The following is a 12,548-nucleotide window of genomic DNA, read 5'->3' on the forward strand; positions in this document are numbered from 1 at the left end:
TAACCCTAATAAATACCATTTGTAGTGAACATGAATGTGAAGTCGTTCCCTAAAATATATGTTTAATCATTGTTTTATTTGCATGTTACTTATTAATTAGATTTGTGTTCCTTAATTGCTTTTAGCATAGTCTATATATTATTTTTATTTAAAAAGTATTTACAGCTTATGGTAAGGATATTTGTAACCAAAAAGTGCTAATATATTAATTGGAAGTATTTGTAGTTAATAGATTAGGGTTTTTGGATTGGAAGAATATTTTTTAATACAATTAGGTTTAGGTTTGTTTATTTTATTAAATTGAAAATATATATAATGGTAAGGTTAATGTAGTTTATGATATTAATGTATTTTTTGAAATGAGTAATATGTTTGTAGTAATATAATTATGAATGATCACATTTGACTTGGTGATTATAAATTTAACATTAATGCTATTTTTTATAACTTGTATGCTATTGATTTACATAATCCAACAGTAGTGCTATCATAGTAATATATTGAAGATATCAATTTTAAATAATTAAGCAAATACATTACATGTTTGATAAAGGAGAAATATATTAATCTTGGCTCATGACACTTTGATACCACTTGTTAGGATTAAACCAAGGACAGAAATAACAATAACATGCAAATATAACCAATATTAGAAAATAATAGATCGCACAGAAAAGAACACAAGAGACCAAGATTTAACGTGGCTCACCCAATCCCTAGGCTACGTCAACCAAACAGCAAGTTCGATATTATTACAATCTAGTAATTACAACCTGATTACAATCTATAATCCCTTATAGCTCAATACTATCACAAGAACCAATTTTTGCATCAACACCATGAAAACAATCTCTAACCCTAAGCCCTTTTATACAAGTATTTTTACCACTTTAGGGTTACAATTGATAATTACATGTTGAACCCTGATAAGGAATTATGGAGTATGTACAGTACTTCTCTAATCAATCACCACAATCTAACAAGAACATAATATGACATTATCATGAAAATAACTATAACCTTTAATTGAAAATACATAATATATCATTATTATAAGAAAGTATCACTATCCACTAGCATGATAAAATCTAATACTCTATTTATCAAAATATTGCTTTGACAAACATGTTCATAAAAAGGGTTTGTTAGGGTCCAATTGTATACTCTATAATGATAGAAAAGGATTGGGTGTTACTCCATGCATGTTATATGATTTCATAAGATTACTTTCGAGATTCCACATATATTTTATGAATAACATGCATACAAATTCGGCCAATATGCATAATGATCAAGAATCACAAGATAACCATATATTAGAATTAGTTAGCAACACATGTTTATTATTTACATTTTTATATGAAAATATTAGCACAACTAGAAGGTGGTTTATGACACTAGCACTTTGAAACTTCAGTATTTATCTATCAAAATTAATGTTTGCATATTTGTGTACACACTGATTGGAATTCATAATAAAGTGGTCAATTTGCTTTATTTCTACTACCTTAAAGATAAAATGGCCTTAGAAATATGGATGGTTTCTTGCAACAACCATCGATGTAATTTCAATTTGAGGTCTAATTGTCCATTTTCTTATCATGTATGCTTATCTTAATGACTCGTTAGAAATTCACAATTATGACTTAACTAAATAATCACTTATTTTGTATCACATTTTACCATAATGTTGGTTGTTCACAAATATAGACTAATGTTGTGACTACAAAGAACTAACCACTAATTTTGCCAACTATCATGCACTTTAACAACATATAATCACATTTAATAGTGTAAACCAACTACTATGACATGAGTTGTCTTTTGCCCCTACATACTTCTACAGCCTCTTGCTTGCTTAGTACGTTACTGTCTAACTTCAACACCCTTAAAATAACTTTGATAAAAAAAAAAGATCAATTTATACAATCAAACATTATTTTATCAATAAAAAAAGTAGGCTCACACTTTTGATAGACATTGACTCTTTAACAATACCTAACTCTTCAAAAATTCCTACAAGCTTAAAATGATATCATCAAAGAAAATAATTAATCCAAGTAATCCAAAATGCTTAATCATTTTTCTCTATTAATTTTTTTTTTCTTTTTATAAAAGATTCTATACCCACAGAGTTATTTTAACTACCTAATATAAGAGCACAAGTCTTAGATTAGAACCTCTTTGACCAAGAGCCAATGACTAAGGGGAATCCATTTAATGTGATTTACTCAATACAAAATCTTGACCTCACCCCTTATGATATAAACCTTGCACTCAAAAAAAATTGATCCATAATGAAATCATTACACACACACACACACACATATATGTATACATGTATGCATATATGTATACATGTATGTATACATATATACATGTATGTATATATGTATACATGTGTGTATATATGTATACATGTATGTATATATGTATATATGTATACATATATGTATATGTATATATATATATATACATATACATATACATATATGTATACATATATACATATGTATATATGTATACATATATGTATATGTATATATGTATACATATATGTATATGTATATGTATATATATATATACATATACATATATGTATACATATATATACATATATATATATATGTATGTATGTATACATATATGTATATACATATATGTATATATATGTGTGTATATATATATATATGTATATGTATATGAATATGTATATATATAGATATATATATGTGTGTGTGTGTATATATATGTATAATATATATATATATGTATAATATATATATATATATATGTATATATATATATATCTATATGTATATATATATGTGTATATATATATATCTATATATGTATATATGTATATGTATATGTCTATATACATATACATATATATATATATATATATATATATATATATATATATATATATACATATACATGTATACATATATATATACATATACATATGCATATACATATATACATATACATATACATATACATATATACATATATATGTATATATGTGTGTGTGTGTGTGTGTGTGTGTGTGTGTATATATTGGTAATAATAGGATTATATTAATGAAAATAGAAAGCATTACACACAAAAAAGAGTTCCCATGTTGAAAACAATGAACAACCCATATTAGACATAGTCTACCAATGCACCATCAACCCTACATACCAAATTAAAAAATTCATGTAGAGAGGCAAAACCAAAAGCAATTAACAACTAGTCTTAACCACAAATAAAAGAACCACCACCCATCTTCACTAAAACCCCCTTATAACCTCTACTTAGAGAATTTAGGGAAAACTTCCCCACCATGAGTCACCTCTACAACCACCACACCACTACTCCTTGCTCCATCAGAATACTCTTCAAGCATAGAAACATCAACCACAATCCCTACATCAACCCTTTCCCTAGAAAAAAAACCACCACCTAAGACACCACTACCACCACAAAAAGCCATTGGCAACTGACAATGAACCTAAGGTTGACCATCCTCCCCAATCAAAGTAGAAGACCTCATTATTATTGTCTTCCTCTTCCTCCTTTGGTCCACTACTCCCACCAACAACTCTCATTCATAAGAATTCAAGAAATCCATCAACATATGCCACCCCTCCCATGCTTTTACCAAATGCACCACTTTTGGGCTTACAAAAGACCAAACCACCAATAGTTGCAATTCACCATTACCCACTCAACCCAACCTCCTCAAACACAACCCCATGTGTGATCTAACTTCAACATCTTCCCTACCCACAATACAATCCTTACAAGAGGCCTCTTTTGGTTCTAAATAAGCCCTAGCACCCTCAAAACTTCCCCCCTCCCTAAGCCCCCCATCAATGCCAATGTCAGGAAAAGAGAGGAGATGTCCATGTTGGTCCTTGAACTCCAATCATTCTAGAGATACTCCTCCTTGAAGAACATACAAACTATTTTCAAGAAATCCTCATTGTTATACTTGAAGATATTTTGCAATCTCTAGACACATATCAACCCCATGAAGGCCAACATTTGACAAAATTTTCTTAGCAAAAAATTGGCTTTTGTCACCTCACAAACACACTTCACAACACTAGTCTTTAGCACAATAGAAAAGACACTTCACATCAACAACAAAAAAAACCATTTAAAGAAGCCAACAAAAAATCTAGAAATGAAACCAAAAATGAGGAGAAATTACACTTCATCATTTCTTCACATGTCTCCCTAAATGCACACATTCCAACTTCAACCAAATGATATGAACCACCTTCTACTATGAGACTCATCCCACCTCCACTCTAATATACTAATGGTACTACCAAAAACTATCATGAATCAAACATCCAAAATCACGATGAAGGATGCTCCCTTTAATACCACAAACACATAACATAAACAAAGAAATAATAAAAATTTATGGAAAAAAAATATGGGCCTCTTATTATCACTACAAATGTAGAAATACATAATTTTGAAATACAATATGTAAACCCACATGGGCGCCTTAAAATAATTTGCAACATAGAGTTGTGAACTATCACCCAAAGCTTTCCTTGATAATTTATGACCATTCCTTATATAGGAATTTTTACACCTCCCATACATTTCTAGACATAAAACCCTAACCCTTGAGACTGACTAACCCTAAAATTACATATAGAGTTAGCCTAATACACCTTTGAGAACTATTTTCAAAATTTTGGTCAACCCAACTTTTGAAGGCCATAACTTTTAAACCATTTCTTTGATTGGCTATTATATCAGAATCCACAACTTCTTATCTATAGGGCTCTACTTGTGCAAGCTCTAGTCAACCCCATTTCAAAGCCCATCCAGAGCATCAAAGGTCTTCAAAACTAAGCCTTAAGTTCTATACCAAAGTTACACACCAAAAATCCACAATACTCCATGAATACTCATGATATGATATTAAGCCTCAAATGGTAGGCTGATAGATCCAAGATGAACATCCACCACTAAAATTAGGACATTTTGAGCTCGTAAAACTAACTTACTAAGTAGAAAGCCTCTAGAAACAAAAACTCTACACTAAGACAACCCTTATTCAAGAAAAAAAAAGGAAATATTTTTGGGTGATGCAAGATTTCTCTTACACCTAGGATGCTCCTACATCAAACACCTGGGGTAATTTGAAAAGTGTCCTTGTCACGTCTCAATTGTTTAGAGGAAAACCAAAATAGGTGACCTCCCCTTACTAGCCATGATGAATCTTTTACTGGCCTCACTTTCCATTTGACTAGGTACCCTTCATAAGTTTTGTCCCTTCTACTTTTTCCAACACGGTTGTCCAGTATCTCCTCAATCTCCTCTATAGCCAAACTAGCTACTAGAGCACTCCATTCCACTTCTATAACTTCATCTCCAAAGCCTCCTTCATGATAATCTATTAGATATAAGATGTTAAATACTGGTGAAATATTTAGTTATGTAGGAAACTCCACTTTATAGGCATTTCTAGAATTATGTTTTTTCACTATCTTGCATAGTCCAAACTTCTTCATTTTTAGCTTATTATATGTACCCATTGGAAAATGCTCCTTTTTCAAATGAACCATGACTTCATCATCAATCTAGAATTCCTTATACCTCATTTCCACATATACCTTAGCCTTGTAGTAAGTATTCATATTTATAATGTGTTTCCTTAGCTCCTCATGAATGTTCAGCAAAATCTTTCACTTCAAAACTACTTATTTCTCTTTTATTTCACTTCAATACTACTAAGTTTTGTCCCTTCTACTTTTTCCAACATGGTTGTCCAATATCTCCTCAATCTCCTCTATAGCCAAACTAGCTAATAGAACACTCCACTCCACTTCTATAACTTCATCTCCAACACCTGCTTCATGATACTTTGCTAGATATGAGATGTTAAATACTGGTGAAATATTTATTTCTATAGGAAACTCCACTTTATAGGCATTTCTAGAATTATGTTTTTTCACTATCTTGCATGTCCAAACTTCTTCATTTTTAGCTTATTATATGTATCCACTGTAAAATGCTCCTTTCTCAAATGAACCATGACTTCATCATCAATCTAGAATTCTTTATACCTCATTTCTGCATATACCTTACCCTTGTAGTAAGTATTCATATTTATAATGTGCTTCCCTAGCTCCTCATGGATATTCTTCAAATGTTCAGCAAAATCTTTCACTTCAACGCTACTTATTTCTCTTTTATCCAACTGCTTCAATTTGGAAGCATTTGTGGGACTACTCCTATATACAATCTAGAATGGTGATTTACTAGTACTATTGATAGAATTATTGTATACAAATTTTGCCTATGCTAAAGCTAGACCCTAACCCTTTGGTTTATCTCCAACCAAGCATCTCAGAAAATTCCCCAAACTCTGGTACATGACTTTAGTTTGTCCATCAATCTGTGGATGATGTGATGAACTAAACTTCAAATATGTCTTCAATTTCTTCCACAATGTATGTCAGAAATACTCAATAAACTTGGTATCTAGATTAGAAACTATGCTTTTTAGCAAACCATGTACTCTCACCACTTCTCCATAAACAACTTTGCCACATGAACACAATCACTAGTCTTCTTGCAGGGAATGAAACATGCCATCTTTGAAAATATGTCAACCACCACAAATATGGAAGCATACCTTCATTGTGTCCTTGGTAAAAAAGAATGAAACCCATGTTGAATTCCTCCCATGGCTTCTCTTGTAGAGGTAATGGCTAATACAATCTCGTATTTTGCATCACTCCTTTCGCCATCTAATATACCATGCAACACTACACAAACTTCTTCATATCTTACTGCAACTACAGCCAATAATAATTCTTAGGAACTAAAGCAATGGTTTTATCTCTCTTGAAATGTCCAGCCAATCCTCCACTATGCTTCTCCTTTATGAGATTCTCCCTCATAGAACTTTTGGGAATGCACAATTGACTTCCTTTGAACACCGTACCATCTTGGAAATCCAACCACTTTATCTTGTCAAGTGTAATAGGTTCTATACAAGCCTTCCAAGCTTCATAAAAAATAGGATCCTTCATATGCAAATTCTTAAGTTCTTTGAACCTAACCATCTTGATCTATATTTTTGTTAGCAAAACTTGTCTTCTACTAAGAGCATCTGTAACTTTGTTAGACTTCCCACTCATGTGTTTCAAAATAAATGTATAACTCTACAAAAGCTCAACCCATTTCAAATGTATTTAATTCAATTTTCCTTGACCATTTAAATATTGCAAAGCTTGATGATTAGTAGAGAAATAAACTTGTTAGGAAGACAATAGTGTCTTCTCTTCTTCAATGCCTGAACTATAGAATAAAATTCCTAATCATAAATAGTATATTTTCTTTTGACATCATTCAACTTCTCACTAAATAAGAAACACATGTATACCTTCTTGGTTCAAAATACCTCCTATTGCAGTACCAATAGCATCATAGTCTACTTGAAACACCTTGTTAAAATTTGGAAGTGCTAAAATGGGTTTCCCTGTAACTTTTTATTTCAACAGATTAAAACTTGTATCTACTCCTACAATCCACTTAAATTCTTTCCTATCTCCTCTCATTGTTTCATTCGAAGGTCTAAAATTAATACTAAAACCTCTCATAAATTTTCTATAAAAACTAGCCAATCCATGAAAATATCTTACCTCTGTTGCACTCTTTGGAGTAGCTCATTCGAGGATAGCCTTCACCTTCTCAAGGTCCATTTTTTGACCTTCTCCTGACACTAAAAATCCCAAGTACACCAACTCCTTCACAAAACTGCACTTCTTCAAGTTTATCAGGAATTTTTCCTCCCTCAACTCATCAAACACCTTAAGAATGTGCATCAAATTCTCCTTCATTGTCTTACTAAAGATCAATATAGCATCTAGGTAAATAATGACAAACTTACCCAAAAATTCCTTTAGTACCTCATGAAAGTGCTCAGTACATTGGTTAGCCCAAAAGGCATGACTAACCCCTCGTACAATCCCTCCCTTTTCTTGAAGGTGGTCTTCCACTCATCTCCTTCTCTTATGCAAATCTAATGGTACCTACTCTTCATATCTATCTTTGTGAAATACACAACTCTACTCAAACAGGCCATAATATTATTCATCTTCGATAATGGAAATTTGTTCTTAATTGTGATATTGTTGATAGCTAAAGAATCTATATACATCCTCCATTCCTCATTATTCTTAGGTGCTAATATTTTTGGTACAACACATGGACTCAAGTTCTCCTGAATTAACCCCTTCTGCAATAACTCATGGACTTGTTTGTTTAACTTGTCACTTTCTGCTAGTGTCATTCTATGTGTTGCCTTATTTGACAAACTAACTCCTAGAATCAAATCCATTTGGTGACTAATCTTCCATACCGAGGGTAATCCATCAAGTACATTATCTAACACAATATATAGAAATTCTTCTAACAAATATGCAACTCCTGCAAGTACCTCATCTACATCTTCCTTACCATCTTTTGGAATTACAGAAAAAAAAATGTGTTCATGCCTTATATCCTTGAGAAACTCCTTTCTATAAAAAAAAAACATATTCTAGCAGCACTACATACCTTTTCTTCTTTCTCCTTCAATGACTTCAACTTATGTTTCACTCCATCCTTTGTCAGAGTGTAGGTATTTGCACACCCATCATGTACAACATGTTTGCCAAACTTTCATGACCTACCCAGTAATATATGACATATGTCCATAGGTATGATATCACACAACACCTCATCCTGGTAGCTTCTAATCTTGAAATTCACTGAGCATTGCTCACTGACCATGACCTTTTGGTCATCCTACACATAAGCAATATAGTATGGACATGGGTGTTTCTACCTCTTTAGTTTTAACCTTGTGACCATCTTTTATGACACTAGATTGTTAATACTTCCACCATAAATTATCACATTACAACACTTATCCTCACATTTTCACCTTGTACAAAAAAAAACTCCTTGTTTGATCAGGTTCATTATCACTAGTCAACAAGACTCTCTTATTAACTAGGACTTCTCTCTTTCAACATCTTTAGAATGGGATGATTTGGCGTCTTCATCAACATGTGCAACTCTAACTTAGCCTTATTTTCTTTGATCGGTCCTTCATTTGTGTTGGGAACATTCAAATTCTCTATACCCTTCTTCTCTATACTGAAAACATTTTCCATAGAAATCTCCTCTTCTAGATCCTTTCTCTCTTCTTCTTCCTCTCTGATCTCTATTGTTTTAATCATAGAAACAATTGGAATTGTTTGACCTCTAGTTCTCACTACTACTTATCACCTCATCCTTTTTCTTTTGATCATCATTTTGGCCTCCATAAGACCATCTTCTAGATATTCCACCACAACCTTTTCCACTACTTTTATTATCAAACTTCTTGTTCAACTTTTCCTCAACTCTTAGGGAAAACTAGTATGCCTCTTCAATATTGTTCACTTGGACTAGACTCTATTCCTCTTGAATACTTGGCCTTATCCCATTAAGGTAATAGGAAAATTTCAACTTGTTAGCTTTTGCATGGCCTATTCTAATTAGAACTTGATAGAGCTCTTTGGTATACTCCTAAACCAATCTTCTTGCTTGATTCAACCCTTGCATTATCTTTAATAGATCAAGCTCACAATCCACGAGAATGAATTATCACTTCAATTTGATTATCATCCAATCCCATCTTGTGATTTTTTCCTTCCCTCTTCTATTTCACTCCAACAGAGTCTTCTGCCACCAGATCTTCACATGACCCTTCAGTTTGGCCTTTGCAAATTTGACCCTATCCAGATCTTCAATATCTTCATACTCAAAAGTATTCTTCCAATTGATTGATCCAATCAATCAATTCCTTCGGGTTAAGATTTATTGAGAATGTGGGAACCTCAAACTTAGGTTTTTTTCCAATCTTGGAAATAGCCCTAAAAAGCCTCTCTTCTTCTAGACTCAAAACTACCTCTTCTTCAACATTTTCTTCTTCTTCTTCATCCTCACTTTCATCTCTTATGAAAAGATTTATTTCTCTGCGCATTTTTTCTTCCAATACTTGCATCTATTTCTGGAGGGTCCTATAACCCTCTAGTGTAACACTTGTGACTCTTCCACCATGCTCTCTTCATAGAGTCATTTTCACACTTCTATTGAAACCTTACTGCAAGTTGCCTCACAATTAGCGATTTGTCCACACACTCAATCCAAACTATGGTCTTGGTACACCTACCTCATAGTCATTGATTTGTTTACACACTTCGGAACTCATGCTCTGATACCACTTAATGAAGGATTCTCCCCTTAATACCACAAACACATAACATAAACAAAGTAATAACAACAATTTTTGGGAACAAAATATGGCCTTCTTATTATCACCACATATGTGGAATTACAAAATTTTGAAATACAATACATGCAAACCCACATGGGCCTCTTCCTTAGAATAATTTTCAACATAGAGATGTGAATTATCACCTAGAGTTGTCCTAGACAATGTACAAGCATTCCTTATATAGTCATTTTTACACCACCTGAGAAGTTTCTAGACATCAAACCCTAACCCTTGAGACCAACTAACCCTAAAATTACATATAGAGTCAATCCAATACACCTTTGACAATTATTTTGAATATTTTGGTTGGCCCAACTTTAGAAGGCCATAACTTTCAAACTATTTCTCTGATTGATTATTATAACCCCTTTTCAAAATCCTTAGTTTCTAATCCACAAGGCCTCACTTGTGCAAGCTCTAGTTGACCCGATTTTGAAGCCCATCTTGGGCATCTAAGGTCTTCAAAACTAAGCCTAAATTTTTTATGCCAAAATTGCACAAAAAAAATCCACAATGCTCCACAAATACTCATGATATGGCATTGAGCCTCAACTGGCAGGCTGATATATCCAAGATGAGCATCCACCTCTAAAATTAGGACATTCTGAGCTTATATGACTAACTTACTAAGTAGAAAGCCTCTAGAAACAATAACTTTGCACTGAGACAACCCTTATTCAAGAAGAAAAAAGGAAATATTTTTGGGTGAAGCAAAATTGCTCTTATACCTAGGATGCTCCTTTATCAAATCACCTCCAAATTATGACACCAAATATAAGGTTTCTACATCTATGGACCTGAAGTATTCAAATAGCACAAATCTCTCTTTGAGTGACCCTACCACCCCTATATTAGACAACTTGTCTACTTAAGAATGTTCTTCCCTAAGCACATGTGTAACCCAAAATTCATCCTCTTCTAATAAGGCTCAAATTTGTCTCATGTATTTATTCAATTACCATGCATCTAGTTCACCTTTGATGATACCATTAACACCTATATGCAAACCATATTTCAAATGAAGCTTTTGAACTCCCAACTTGATACCCATTAGAATTGCCTCCACCACTACCAAACATTCTACCAAGTTGTTAGTCAACTCTTCTATTCACTTGGCTACTATGGCCAAAATATGACCAACTTCATCTCGAGCAACAACACCCACTCCCAAAGGCCTAATATTTCCCTTAGAGGCACTATCAAACTTAATTTTAACCCACCCAAATTTAGGAGGGCTCCACTTATCCTTCCCAACATTACCCTATAGAGGATTAACCTTCTAAGAGCCATTAATAGATCTAAATTTCACCAAAGGCCAACTTCTCTACATTAAAATATCTAGCTCACTGAAAAGACTCTTCTAAGGATTAATCCTTGTAGAAGCATTTAAGACCAATTATAATACTTCCTTCTCTAGCCTCACTAAGAATCTAGGAACTCCTTCCAACCTATCTTGAAATGCTCTCCTATTTGGTTCTTTCCAAATTTCCCACAAGGTGGTGGAGAGAACAATATGCCATATTGTTGCAAAGGTCAAGGACCGAATAAGAATGGACCAATACTCTTGCCAATCCTTCAACTTATTTGGTATCAAGCCTTGCCAACTTAACTTTTGTAGTATGAAATTTCATGCCTCCTGAGAAAAATCACATGTCATGAAAAGATGTTTAAGATTCTCCTCAAAATTGTTACATAAAATACATCTGAATGGGCCAATGAAACTCAATCTCATTAATTTATCCCTTTTTAGGATCTGACACTTCTTTGCTAACCAAGTAAAGGCTCTAGACTTAGGGAGACACACCCAATTCTAGAAAAAGTCACTCTCCTACTCAATCTTCCAATGTACATTCTCCAACAATGTGTATATGATTTTCATGGTATAATTACTTCTCTTCACACCACACCATTTTAGGACATCCTTCTCCCTAGAGCCAATGACTAATCTTTTCTCAAAAAATCCCCTAAAGTAAGATTTGATCTTTGGGATTTAAACCCAACATTGTTGGGTGCCTCCATTTTACCTCCCTTGCAAATACAAAATAGTATAGATCCAATAAATTGCTAACCTCATCCCCCTAAAGCTTCTTAGATGACTCAATAATGTTCTGAGGAACACCATCAACCTCCAATATTCTTTGGTCATCTCAAGAGTCGCTCCAAAACTTATCCCACAAAATATTTCCCAATTGTTAAGTAACATGATCCATGATTA

Source organism: Cupressus sempervirens, chromosome 1, assembly GCF_028749045.1.
Source record: "Cupressus sempervirens isolate cs-2001-9-10 chromosome 1, ASM2874904v1, whole genome shotgun sequence".
In the NCBI taxonomy this organism is placed as follows: Eukaryota; Viridiplantae; Streptophyta; class Pinopsida; order Cupressales; family Cupressaceae; genus Cupressus; species Cupressus sempervirens.